This window comes from Camelus ferus, chromosome 10 (genome assembly GCF_009834535.1).
Source record: "Camelus ferus isolate YT-003-E chromosome 10, BCGSAC_Cfer_1.0, whole genome shotgun sequence".
NCBI classification, from domain to species: domain Eukaryota; kingdom Metazoa; phylum Chordata; class Mammalia; order Artiodactyla; family Camelidae; genus Camelus; species Camelus ferus.
In genome coordinates this window covers 17682126-17694799 of record NC_045705.1, presented here as the reverse complement: position 1 = coordinate 17694799, position 12674 = coordinate 17682126, and the positions used below count along the sequence as shown (strand labels likewise).

Genomic DNA, 12674 nt, shown 5'->3' with positions numbered 1-12674 from the left:
TGCCACAGTTATAACCTCACAATGGTTTGTGGGATCACTTGATTAATACCTGTCTCCCTCACTAATTGCAAAGCTCCATTCAACAGGTACATCTGACTCTGATGAGAGTTTTATCCCAGGGTCATGTCTAGTACTTACTACATCATACACACTCAGCAAAATTGTCTAGAGGAAGCAAGATGGGAGAAAGAAGGAAGGAAGGTAGGAAGGAAGGAAGAAAGGAAGGAAGGAGGATAAGGAACATTTATCAGGGGACTCAAAAGTGTTCTCTGCCCAGTGATGCTTGAAAGACAGATGTTTGGAAGAGTCTGGTTCCCTTCTGGTTCTTAGAACTGCCTAAGAGTTCTATTTCAGAGATAAGGAAAACACTTACCAACATTGACAGTTAAGGAACTTTCTTGTCTACTTAGTTAAGCTTTGTCCTGGAATGATGATGATGATGATGAAAGTGTATAAAATTCATTTTGATTACCCTTCTTAAACTCTTTGAAATGTAGTATATGTGTGCGTGTGTCTGTTTGCATATATAAAGAGGAGAGAACTTTCCAACTACAATCATTTAGCAACAAGCTAAAGACCTTGTGAAGGAGAAATTCTCTCTTGGTCTCTTTGACTGAAACAGAACAATTTGGCAAGAGCAAGGAACACACATGAACAATGATCTAATGACCTCATCTACTTTTCCACGTTTTATTTTTTCAAAACAAACTCTTCCTCTTGGGCTCCAGCTGACTATTAAGGTGTTTTATCCCCAGGCACTCACTATGGAGTTGGAGTCCTGAATTAACTGCTACTCAGGCTAGAAATCCTAAATTGACTTCATCAATTAGCAGCTGTGTGACCCTAGGCAAGCATTTAACCTGTTGGAGCCTCAATTCTCTTGCATTTAAAATGGGTATGACATGCCCACGTCAGGGGGTGGTGGTCAGCTCTAAATGAGATGATGTATGGAAAGCCAGATGCTGCTGAAGTGTTCCTTTCTTGTCTCCTGTCTGAATCCTCTTTTCTAAGCTTGTTTCCTTCCTTCCCAGCTTCTCCCAGAAATGAGTTGGCTCATTGATGATTATTTCACAGTACAGGTCAGTTGCCTTTTTGTACCAAGAAAAATAGGAAAAGAGAAACAGCATTAGAAATCTTTAATTGAGCCTCCTGAGAGGGATCAGATGCCAGGACAAGTTTTAGAAACACCTTCAAATCTAAGAAGCTGAAGTTAGATAGTCAATTCTCATGAATATAAAGAAAGGAGAACCCCTGTGACCCAGGACATCTTTTGGTGAGTGGTCTAATGCATCATCTCTGAGAAAAGCTGCACCATTTAGGTTCCTGTTTTATTAACTTTAAAAAAGGGAACAAAGAGTTCCTCTGGCTTCTCCTTTCAGCCATACTTTTCCCTCTCCTCTCTGGAAGCTTCCAGAGGGGGGCTCACCAGTGCCAGTTAGAATCTTCAGAGGGAGAGAGAGAGAGAGAGAGAACTTCCCTTCTTTTCCAATTTCTGTTCTCCTTCTAGGATTCCTACCAGAAGAGACCTCTGAGCAGACTCCTCATTTCTATTTGCAGTGACTTTTCCAACTTGTAAGAAATAGACAAATGTCATTTAGTGGTGATTTCATTGATGCTTCTCTCTCCCTTTTTCAGAAAGCACCATAATTCCCTAAATTGAATTTTGAATGAGACACTGTTCACTGAACGTCGGGACAGTAAATATATGCATAAATGGAATCAAACCTCTTTTCTCAAGTAATTTGTCTTCACTCTAGCCTGAAATTGTCTTTTAAAGCTGGGAAACAGCCTTCATTCAGACTCCAACTCAATAGTTAGTGCTTGGGGATTAAACATCTTGATGATTAACCAGAGGAGAAGTTTGTTTTATTAAAAATAAGACTAGGAAGGGAGAAGAGGTCATTGTAACATTGTCCACCAGTGGTCAGGAGGAGGGCAACTTAGGTCAGGGCTGTAGTGTAGGGGCAACTTCTAGGAGGGTCAAAATGAGATCTCTGCAAAATGCTAGCATATTTAACTCTCTGCCCCTAGAACCCGTTAAGTTAGTGACTATTAGTACCTGTCCATTTTACAGATAAGTGCTGAATGGAGTTCAGAGTGATTAAGCAATGAGTTTAGGGTATGATAGTTATTCAGTGATAGACACACAATTTGAACAAGAACCATATGAATGAGACAAAGCTAATAAAGTCCAAACCCCTAGCCAACCACTACACTATACTTCGAGCTAATGTTCCTTAAATTGGTAGAGACATACACAAAATGATAGCTAACAACATCAGGTGATTTGGGACGAATGAGAAATAAGCAGAGCAATCCACAAACACCGAGGGCATCTCTGAGGAGGTTCTGTTCAGGACAGCAGCCTGAGGCACCAGACACTTGTCTCAAGGTCACTAGGATAACGGAAGCCTGACTCCTGTTTCAGTTGGCCATAGCAGTGAAGGTTGATGAAGTCGTATATCAAACAGAAACTTTGGATCCCACTCATACATTTATCTCAGTGTCAAAAATGTCCCGTTGACTTTATCTCAGTGAAACAAGATCCTTAATTGGGAAAATGCTAGAATTTTTCTTGCAGAATTCTTTGTCATCAGGGAAGGCTTTAAGGTATATATTTGGAACTACATGAAAAGACTTCAGTTGTTTCTGCTTCCACTTTTTAAATTTTATTCATTTATTCATAATCCATTAATTCACCCAACCCATTGATACACTGTGTCCTTCATGTGGTCTGCTAATTATTCTAAACAATGTCCATTCTGTATTAGATATAAGAATATCCTACTATTCCTCTGAAATTGACCACAACAGCTGCCCTCACATTTTGTGGAAAAGTAGATACTGTACTTCAAAGACAGACCAGTTATTTAAGCTTCTTAAAGCCCACATCTGCAGAAGAGAGGCAGGTAGAAATGAGTGGCTTACACTAGATGAGTTATCAGATGTTTTCTTGTTCTAAGTTTCTTTGACCTAGCAGCTTTGGCCCTAGTTCCACTCAGCCAAGACTCTGAGTCCATTCACTTTGAAGGTATGGCAGTCTCATTTAGAAAATAAAGAGTCTGGTGAATTTTCTTCCCTCTCTGACGTTCTGTGATTTAACCAAACTTCTGTTCCACTTAGCTTCCGGGCACTTCCTTGGGGGAGAGAAGACTGGCTGCATCTCTGAAATCCTCACTGATTCTGAGGAAGTCCTCCTTTCTTGTTGGAGGATACTGTATTTGAGAAGGCTCTGCTTTCAGAGTCTGAGCTGAGCAAGTGTCCTGTCCCTCCTTTCCTTCATGGGAGGTGGTGTTTGTTGCGGGAAAAGACTTTCAGGAGCAGGATTTCCAGCTTCATATTGCCTGGGGTTGAATCATGATTTCTTCCTTGCCGATGTGCTCTGAGACAAGTTATTTCACCTCAGTTTCTTCATCAGACAATGGAGCAGATAGTAATTTATGGGGAGGTCATGACAACCAGAGGCAAGAATATTTACAGAGCATATTGGAACAGAGCCTGGATCACAGGGAGCGGTCAATAGCTAATAGATATTATTTTGTCAAGTACAAGAAGTTGGTCAAATATTGTCTCCAAGTTTGGGAGCCCATGAACCTTAAGGAGTACAGTGAGGGTGTGGCTGGGGACACTGGATCCGGTTAGAGGGAAGCAGGAGGGTGTGAGGCAGGGATCAGGAAAAGGTTTAGTTGTGGCCCCTGGTTCACGCCAATGGGAAGAATAAGAGGGTGTGAGTCTGTTTCTAGAATGAACAGTTTCATCTTTCTTTCTGTGTTTATTCAACAAATAATTACTTCCTCTTTGCCCTTTCCTCCTGCTCATCTCCCTCTGTCCTGCCTTCCTTCTTTTCTCTTCCCTGCTTTCTTTGCACCCTTTGATAATATTCTAGCCTGGGAGTAGGAAGAGCCCGGACACAGTGGTGGGGCTGGGGACAGGTGGGACAGGCGTGAAGGCAGAGACAGGAGTCTATTTTGGCCTTATTTCCAAGCCCTGCTTCTCTCGTGGCTGGGGAAAGCTCCAGTAGGCCTGTCACTTAGTGATCAAGAGGGGAAGAAAAATCATGTTGGCAGGAGGCAGGCTGAGCTGCATCCAGATGAGTCTGGGCCTCATCATGGGAGGCCTGGATGGGAAATGCCAGCTGACGGGAAATGGAAGCTGCAGAACAGGCCCAAGCTTTGGGACTGAGCAGCGTGGAACCACCATGTGGTCAGCCCTGGACCCAAAGGGAGTGATGACATCCAGCTTCCTTCTATTCTGTGGTGGGAGTAGGTGGGCCCTGGGCTGGAGTCGGGGAAGAAAATCATGGTGCCTCGGGGCAGGAATGAGGCAGGCTTCCAGAGAGAGCTTGGTGGCTCACCTGTCAAGAGATGCTCTGGAATTCACAGGGTTTGACTCTGCCTGTTGCTGTTTACAGTGAAAAACACAAAATGTAGCTTTGCCAGCTAATCTCAAGCCTTGGTCTGAATCAATACCCGGGTTCCAACTGTCATTAAAGGAAACACTGCCATGGAGGGTTGGGAGCAGCTATTTGACAGGATGGTGGTGCCTGGTGACAGGGATGGAAAGAGGGAGAAAGCTACGATTGAAGACGTCAGGCAGCGTGCTTATCCCTTCCTCTTTCGTCCTCCTGTATATTATCACTTTGATTCTCAAAACAACCATGGATTTACAGAGCTTGGAATAATAAGTGGGCACACACACACACACACATCATCTGACATAAATAAACCCCATAAAAAACAGACTCTTCACAATTCAATAGATGTTAAAAGGGACTTTAAGTGTCCTTTGCAACTTCTCAGTCAAAGCAGAGAGTTTTCTACAGTAACCTGGGTGGGTGGTCATCCTGCCCTTTCTTAAATATTGCCATTAACAGTAATATCAGTACTTCTGGTAACTCATTCTACTGCTGGTAGCTCAAGGAGCATTCAACCACACCTCTGAGCTCCTGCTTTTCAGCTCCCAGGCATAGCAGTGATGGGAGAAATCAACTCCTTGTCACTGACATACAGCTCCAGCTCAGTTCAGATCTTGGGTATCCAATTCCAGCAGCAATTCTTCCCTCAACTTTCTTACTCTTCTGCAGTGCTGCCAACGTCACCACCACTGACCTGCAACAGACTGGTGGGACTAGTTCTAGAAGAGTGACTACACCTTAAGTGTTGTGGCTGCCTTCCTTATAACTACTGCTCCCCTGAGTGTCATAGTTCTTTCTGTGCCAATTATGGTGTTTTGTTTTCCCCATAATCATTCTTAGCCTACAAGAGATGCTTTTCTTCTTTCTCCTTTAGAACCCTCTGTAGGAAGTTATACCACATTCCCACGGAGAGGACTAGAGGTCTCCTGGTGAAGGGAACATCTTAGACTGGATGGTCATTTTCTTTTACTTACACCAGAATTGTGTATCAGGACAAGGCACATTGTCCTCAACCTCCCTGCCCTGAGCAGCCTACCTTTGGCTTCTCAAAACTCCATAACTTGCTCATAGTGGTTGAACAAGTATTCATCTCTTTGTTAGCCAAAGGTCTTTTAGTCAAAATTATTCAGTATGTTCTATTTCTGGCTTCTCTGAATGTTCTTATTCTATACATACAATTAGAAGAAATACAAATCCTAGGTGTAAGTGTTAGCCAATGAGAGAAGTTTGTCCAGATTCCCTTGTTCTGACCATCTTCTCTTCCTGACTCTTCAACTCTCTTCTGATTCTCTTGCTTAGATCATTTGGTGTATTTCTCAGATAAGTGCCTGGGATTCACCTCACTTTATATCAGAGCAGAATGGAAGACAGACTCTCTTCCCTTAGCCCCTTTGAGGAACCTGATGTCCAGATTAGACCCTCTTGCCTTTTGTCTAGGAAAGAAGTCTAATCTCCAACCCCTAGTCTCTATTGTGAATAAAAACATAAGTGAGGCCCAATGTAGACTTTCTCCACCGATATAAAGACAGACCTAATACCTAGTAACATCCACTGGTCTTAGATCTGCCTCGTGGAATAACACATGCATGCCATCCCTTAAGCGTTAATTTGGCAAAGGACTAGAGCCAGGGTAAAGCCTAAGGTGATTCATGCTTGCCATAAAGAGTTGTTCAAGAGTGTTTCATCATATGTTCCACTGGGGGACTGAGCTGAAATCCCCCAATGGAATGTAAATGCAGTGGGAAAGAGTGCTAAATGTTTCTTGCGTTGGATAAAGGTGTATTTCCATTGCACTGGTTGTCAGTGGGAACCTCTCTGGCAGACATTTACAGATGAGTGAATTTCCACCTGTTCCCCTCCTACTCCCCCGTTTACCCACCAGCTTTGCCACAAGGAGAGGTCATGTGACTAGCTCTGGGCAATCTGGGCAATGGGCTAGAAGTCTTAAGTAATGTGTATCACTTCCCGACCAAAGTACCCAAAAGCTTGTGTGGAAGCTACCTAGGTTCTCAGTCACTGCAGGAGCACAGTAGCTTCTTCAGTCACCCAACTTCACAGGAGTTTATAAAAGCGAAACAATAAGTCTTTGTTGTATTACATCACTGAATTTTCAAGCCTAATTTGTTGGCCCAGTACAGCCTAGCTCATCATGACTGGTACAATATCTTTCTCCTAGTGCTTAATAAAAATGGCCAGTTGGCTTGTGTCATGGTAGTTGAGTTCTCCTGGGCTCCATAGAACCCTTGTTGGACAGGCATGTCAGACCCTGAACAGTTCTCTCTGAAAAGGAAAGAAGAACAAAGGGATACCATACGGGTAGCTGTGTTTGGGGGCTTAGGTCTATAGCACTCTGGGTCCTGACTGCAGACATCTCCTTTTCTGGCCCTGGCCTGGCCCCATACTCTGGTTCATTTCTGGGCTGCTGGGACAAAACACAAGCTTCAGAGAGGAACTTCACATTGCTAATGTCTCGGCATACTGAACCGATGCCACTGAAAGTAATGAGACAAACCCAAGATGGGATCTGGAATTGAAAGTTTAATGGACACATATTCTTTGTGGACCCTTCAGGGCTGCAGCCAGGCTTCAGGTCTCAAGACCTATTTTGTTGCCTGTCAGAAACTCTTCTTGCATGAGAGCTGGAAATGACAGAATTTTCTACTCAGAGCTATTGAGAATATCTGATAGGTTTCTTCCCCCTTCTCTCCTCTCCTCAGGAAGATTTATCAGATGATCTTCCTTGAGCTGCCAGTAACAAGCCTTGGGTTGCCTCTGTGGGGAGGGAAAGAAAACCAACACTTAGTTAGCACCTGCTATAGGCCACAAAATGTGCTAGTCACTTTTTTACATTCTTTCTCATTCCTAACAGGAAGTACAGCAAGAGCCAGATGTTGAAACTGAGCAGGACCCTTCAGGGCCTTCTCAGGGACAGGACCACTCTTCCACATTCCCAGCCTCTTGTTTGTAGAAAAGCTATAGCCTCCTAGGCCTTCCCCAAGTTCCAAAGAGCGGATTTACTCAGAGAAGTGAAAAAATGCAGAGACAAAGGAAAGCAGTCAGGCAAGGTAAAATAATAATAGTTTAGCCATAAAACAAAGTCAAGGACCTTTAGTTCTTCCTCAAGGGCTATAGACAATATCTTGAGCCATATCCTTGAGTTATTTTCCAGATGCTAAAACCCCCACCAGGTGGAAGAAATTAACTGCATGCTGACCACGAGCACGTAGACCCCAGACTCGTTGGAAACAAAAGGTTGATGATCGAGAATCCTGAATCACCCTGTTACCTCATCATCAACCAATCAGAGAATTGTGTATGAGCTGATCACACGCCCTGTGACCCTCTCCCTTACACTTACTATCATTAAAAAACCTTTCCCTGAAATCCATCAAGGAGTTCAGGTCTGTTCAGCATTCATTTCCCGTACTCCTTGCTTGGTGCCTTGCAATAAATGCTGTACTTTCCTTCATCACAACCTGGTTTCAGTAGCTTGACTTTGCTGCACAGTAGATGAGCAGACCCAAATTTGGTTCAGTAACAATATCACAGATCAGAAGAAACAAAGGACTTTGGCGTCTCAGAAATTTTAGTTTAGAATCCCAGCTCTGAATTGCTAGCTGTGTGACCCAGAACTAATCTCTCTAAGTCTGTTGCCTTAACTTTCCAAGGGACTAATAATGCCTTCGATGGCTGCTGTTGGGAGGATGAGGCATTATGTAGAATTGTGTAGTGCTGTCTCCGGGGCATACTAGGCACTCAGTAGTCCTCCAAGACAGACTATAAGAAATTCCATTTTACAAATGAATTAAGACCTAGAGATGTAAAATATCTTATTCTAGGTCACATAATAGCAGAACTAGACATCAAACTCAGGTTGGTCTGTTTCCAATTTAAGTGCCATTACAATGACAAAGTTGAATAGTCATGACATAGATCATATTATACCCTGCAAAGCCTAAAATATTTACTATCTAGCCCTTTAAAGAAGAAGTTTGCCATATCCTGATTTGAAAATAAGAGTGCAGAATCTTTGCATATTGAAGAACTCTGAAACACACAAAGCATTAATCAAGGGGTCTACACTGGTAAAATAAATTTAGTTTGTGATAGAGATGTTGAATTTGGTTTGCGGTGGAGAGAAAACCTATTATTTTTAAATTTGCCTTTGATGTTAAGAAGAAAAAACATAAAGCTATTCAATAAATGTTGCAATTAATAAACAAGTAATTCAGCCCTCTGTCATTGCTGGGCAGGCTAGAGAGAATGGGAACTCTGTCTTATGAACTGATTGTCTTTCCCTGTGGGAAAGTGGTCATGGGAGTGTCCCTTGATGGCCCGATGAGCTGGGGCAGTCCAACTGTGAACCCCAGGGAGTGGCACCCCATCAACACCAGGAGGCTCAAAAGACTCTGTTTTGATGATCAAAAATTGGAACCTTCTGAGAGGACACATTGTGCCTTACTCAATGCTGAAGGAGGTAAAAAATTCCAGGACTCTTCAAATTCTTTCTGGAGAACCGCAAACAATTTGGTGCTTTACTATAAAAAGCAGGGCATTCTGTTTTGATTAAATCAAAATGCTTTACACAGCATTTCATGGAGTCTTTTACTTCCTCTGTCTTTAATGTCTGCTTAATAAAATCACACATTCAATTATTTAAAAGAGCCAAGAACCAATAGGGGATTTGCTGACTGGGTGCTTGAAGCTTAGAAATCCAATTTGCCTTCCCTTTATTGCTGGTGGATCAGTCCTGGGTTGCAGGTGATGAAAACTATTGGACATTTTAGAATCATTTTAAAGAGCTGAGAGATTTGGCTCACCCAGTCTCACTTACACCTGAATAGAATGAATTTCATTATTGATGTTATCACAATTGACATTTCCCCCAGTTTTCATCTCTTCTATCTCCAGATTCATTACCTTTTTTCAAATGGTTAATGCACTAATGTACTGAGTTCTGGCAATTTCCACTGTGATTTTTGCCTATATAAGAATTTTCAGAAGTGATGTGGATTAACCCATTACCAGCTGTTAACCCAGCCTGGAAGGACAGTCAGTGAGACTTGTCACTATTTGCACCTTCTTTACATATGTCTAACTTTCCTAAAACAATCGCATGCATTTCACTTGAAGAAAATGGCTGCATAATGATTGCAGACACCTAGTTAGATTTTTCTAAGCAGAGACCAAGGAATAGAAAGTTAAAATGTTTTCCCATAATTGAATTTTTATTCAATACTTAAAATAAATATAACCTTTTCTTCATGGAAGTGGTATGGTGACCATTTGTAAGTGTATTTCAATTTTTATTTTACCACAAAGTAATATTTCCTGTTAACTTTCCAGAAATGTATAAATGTAATGTTTTGCCATATCTAAATATTAACTTGACTTTTTCTAAGTTGACACTTCTATTAAATAATTTCCCCTCATGTTAAGGAAATTTGTTTCACCTAGATTCATTCCATCATAAGGGATGGCTCAACGAAAATCTATTCCAGGAATGTTGTTGATGGAAAATGATAGTCACATGGTATGCAATTAAAACAAAATTCTGGATAGTAATTTTGTTCCTCACAATTATTAATATATTCAATTATCATGGAGTGCTAGTAACAGCTCTTAAACTAACCAGGCTGAATTTTAGTACAAATATTGCATAGAGAAATTGCACTACTTACAAAGTTATGGAGATATTGGGATGCTGGCTCAGGAAAAATGATTAATAAAGCAATTATACTCCTTACTAGCTGCATGGCCATCACATTTCTTAGTAAATTAGAAAATTTTTTATAAGCCTGGGCCCAAATTACTTATGATCTTACAAATGTCAGAACTCTATATTTATGCCCTGTGTTTTAGCCAAAAGAAACACATTTCAGTTCTTTGAAGCAAATGTTTTCAAAATTATTATTTAACTCTACCTCTCTCTTAGCTGTTTACACATTCCTTTACAATTCTTTCAGCAGTTACTTTAGACTAGTTATTCTCAAAACACTGTTCCCACACCAGCAGCATCGGCTACAGACCTAGGAACTTGTTAGAAATGCAAATTATTTGTGCTCACTCCCAGAGATGGAGCCCAAAAATCTGCATTTTAAGCCCACGGAGTGACTCTAATTGATGCTGAAGTTTGAGAACCACTGCCTTAGGCCATACTTTTTGCTTTCTCTATTTTATCCTATATGCTCTGTATTTCCTTCTTTTTGCCTGGTAGAAACACAAAAAACAAAACAAAACAAAAACTATTTCTCTTGTCCCATCTAAAATGCCTTTCTTGGTTTCTCCCTTCTCTGAATTCCTTTTTAATTATACATATGAAGACCTTTATAAGGCATATAGCTATTAAACTGTGCTTTATGGTTAATTGGTAACATCTCTTCTCTTCCCTTGATGATACAAGCTCCCAGAAGCCAGGCACTGTGTCCTTATATTCCATCAGCTCATAGCCCCGGAGTTGGTGCTCTGTCAATAAGTGATTGTCCGCCAGATGTTGCCTCTCACATGCACTCTCTACTTCCACAGATTCATTTTTGTCTCTGCAACTTTCCTAATATTTTTCTAACTCTCTGCAATGTTTATTCCTCCCTGTTAAGCTCTATAATTCTTTTTAAGCTCCTACTCAATCTAACCTTCTTTCAAGAACTCCCCAATCAAAATTTATATGGATTTCTGCTTCTAGCCATAATAAGCTACTTTATAGGATACAACTCCACCCATCACAGACAACTGGAAAAGCTAGGTAGAGTAGTTAAAATAAATGATTTCAAGGTATCAGAGAGCTTTGAAGGCATCTGGACAGAGGGGTTACGATCTCAGAGAAAAGAAACATTGTGCTGAGTGAACCTGATGCACTACACTGCTTTTTCTGGAGACATTCACGGATTCCTAAGCATCATGAACCAAGAAGGTGAGATGCTGAGAAGTAAGCTGCTATGAAGAAGCTAGTACATTCAGAAGTGCCTTTTGAAATTCTCAAGGGTCAACAGAGATTAAAAAATTGGAGTTCATGGCTGCCACCATGATTCACTCTGAAGAATCAAGACCTTTACCTATTACTGTATATCTTTCTACACATTGTGGACTGAATTGTGGACCCTCAAAACTCATATGTGGAAGCCTTAGTCCCAGGTGACTATATTTGGAGATAGGATTTTTAAGGAGATAATTAAGGTTAAATAAGTTCATAAAGGAGGGACCCTAATCCCATAGGACTAGTGTCTTTATAAGAAAAGGAAGAGACACCGAGATTGTCCTCTCTCTCCCAGAGCACGGAGGAAAGGCTACGTGAGGACACAGTGAGAAGGTGGCCATCTGCAAGCCAGGGGACAAGGTTTCACCAGCAACCAACCCTACTGGCATGCTGCTCTTGGACTTCTAGCCTCTAGAACTGTGAGAAAATAAAATTCTGTTGTTTAAACTACCCAATGTGTGATATTTTGTTTTGGGAGTCAAGCAGACTAATAACATAACATGGAAAATCTAAAAGGCTCTACAGGGTAGTGATTAAATTCAGTAAAACTGCATGACAATAGGTCAATATACAAAAAAAAATTGTGTTTCAATACATCAGCAGAAGACACTAAAGAACATCTAAAAGTGATACCATTTATAATAGCACCTAAAATACAAAATACCTAGGGATATATCTAATTAAGGATTTGTAAGGTGTGTAAGCTAAGAAACTACAAAATGTTAAAGTCCCAAATTTATGGGGAATATACTATGTTCAGGTACCAGGAGTCTCAATATAGTAAAAATAAAAATTCTCTTCAAATGTATCTGAAGTTTCAATATAACTGTAATAAAAAATACTTGCCATATTTTGATGGAAATTTAAAAGCTGATCCTAAAATATATTTGTAAGTGCAAAGGGCCAAGAATTGCCAAAACAATCTTGAAAAGTTTGAGACAATACTTGTCATAAAGGTGAAGTAATTACAACATGTAATTTAGCCAGACAAGCCAATGTATCAGAATAGAAAGCATAGAACAGGCCCACAGGTCACTTGCACTATTACAAAGGTGACATTTTTGTGCAATAAATAAAAGATAGTCTCTAAAATAAATGGTTCTGGGCCAGTTTAATATCCATAAGAAACACCTAAACCTTGACCTTGACTTCATACCACACACAAAGCCTATTTCTTTAGAATGATTTCTTTATAATAGAGGAACAATCAAGTTCATAGAAGTTAATGTAGGAGAATATTTTAATGTTATTGGAGATTGAAAATATTTCTCAAAGAGGCCTTTTAAG

At 40.7% G+C, this 12674-nt stretch overlaps 1 long non-coding RNA gene across 2 annotated transcripts in view; it reads left to right on the top strand.

Annotated features, from left to right (window-relative positions):
• Window positions 1-12674, top strand: part of LOC116666334 — a 623984-nt gene that overhangs the window by 460027 nt on the left and 151283 nt on the right. The window contains exon 7 of one of the 2 annotated variants that reach the window (XR_004323129.1): window positions 11683-11876. The exons of the other annotated variant lie outside the window; for it this stretch is intronic. This is a non-coding gene — a long non-coding RNA (uncharacterized LOC116666334). Of the gene's footprint in view, window positions 1-11682; window positions 11877-12674 lie in introns of those variants that run through there. 2 annotated transcript variants of the gene reach the window in all.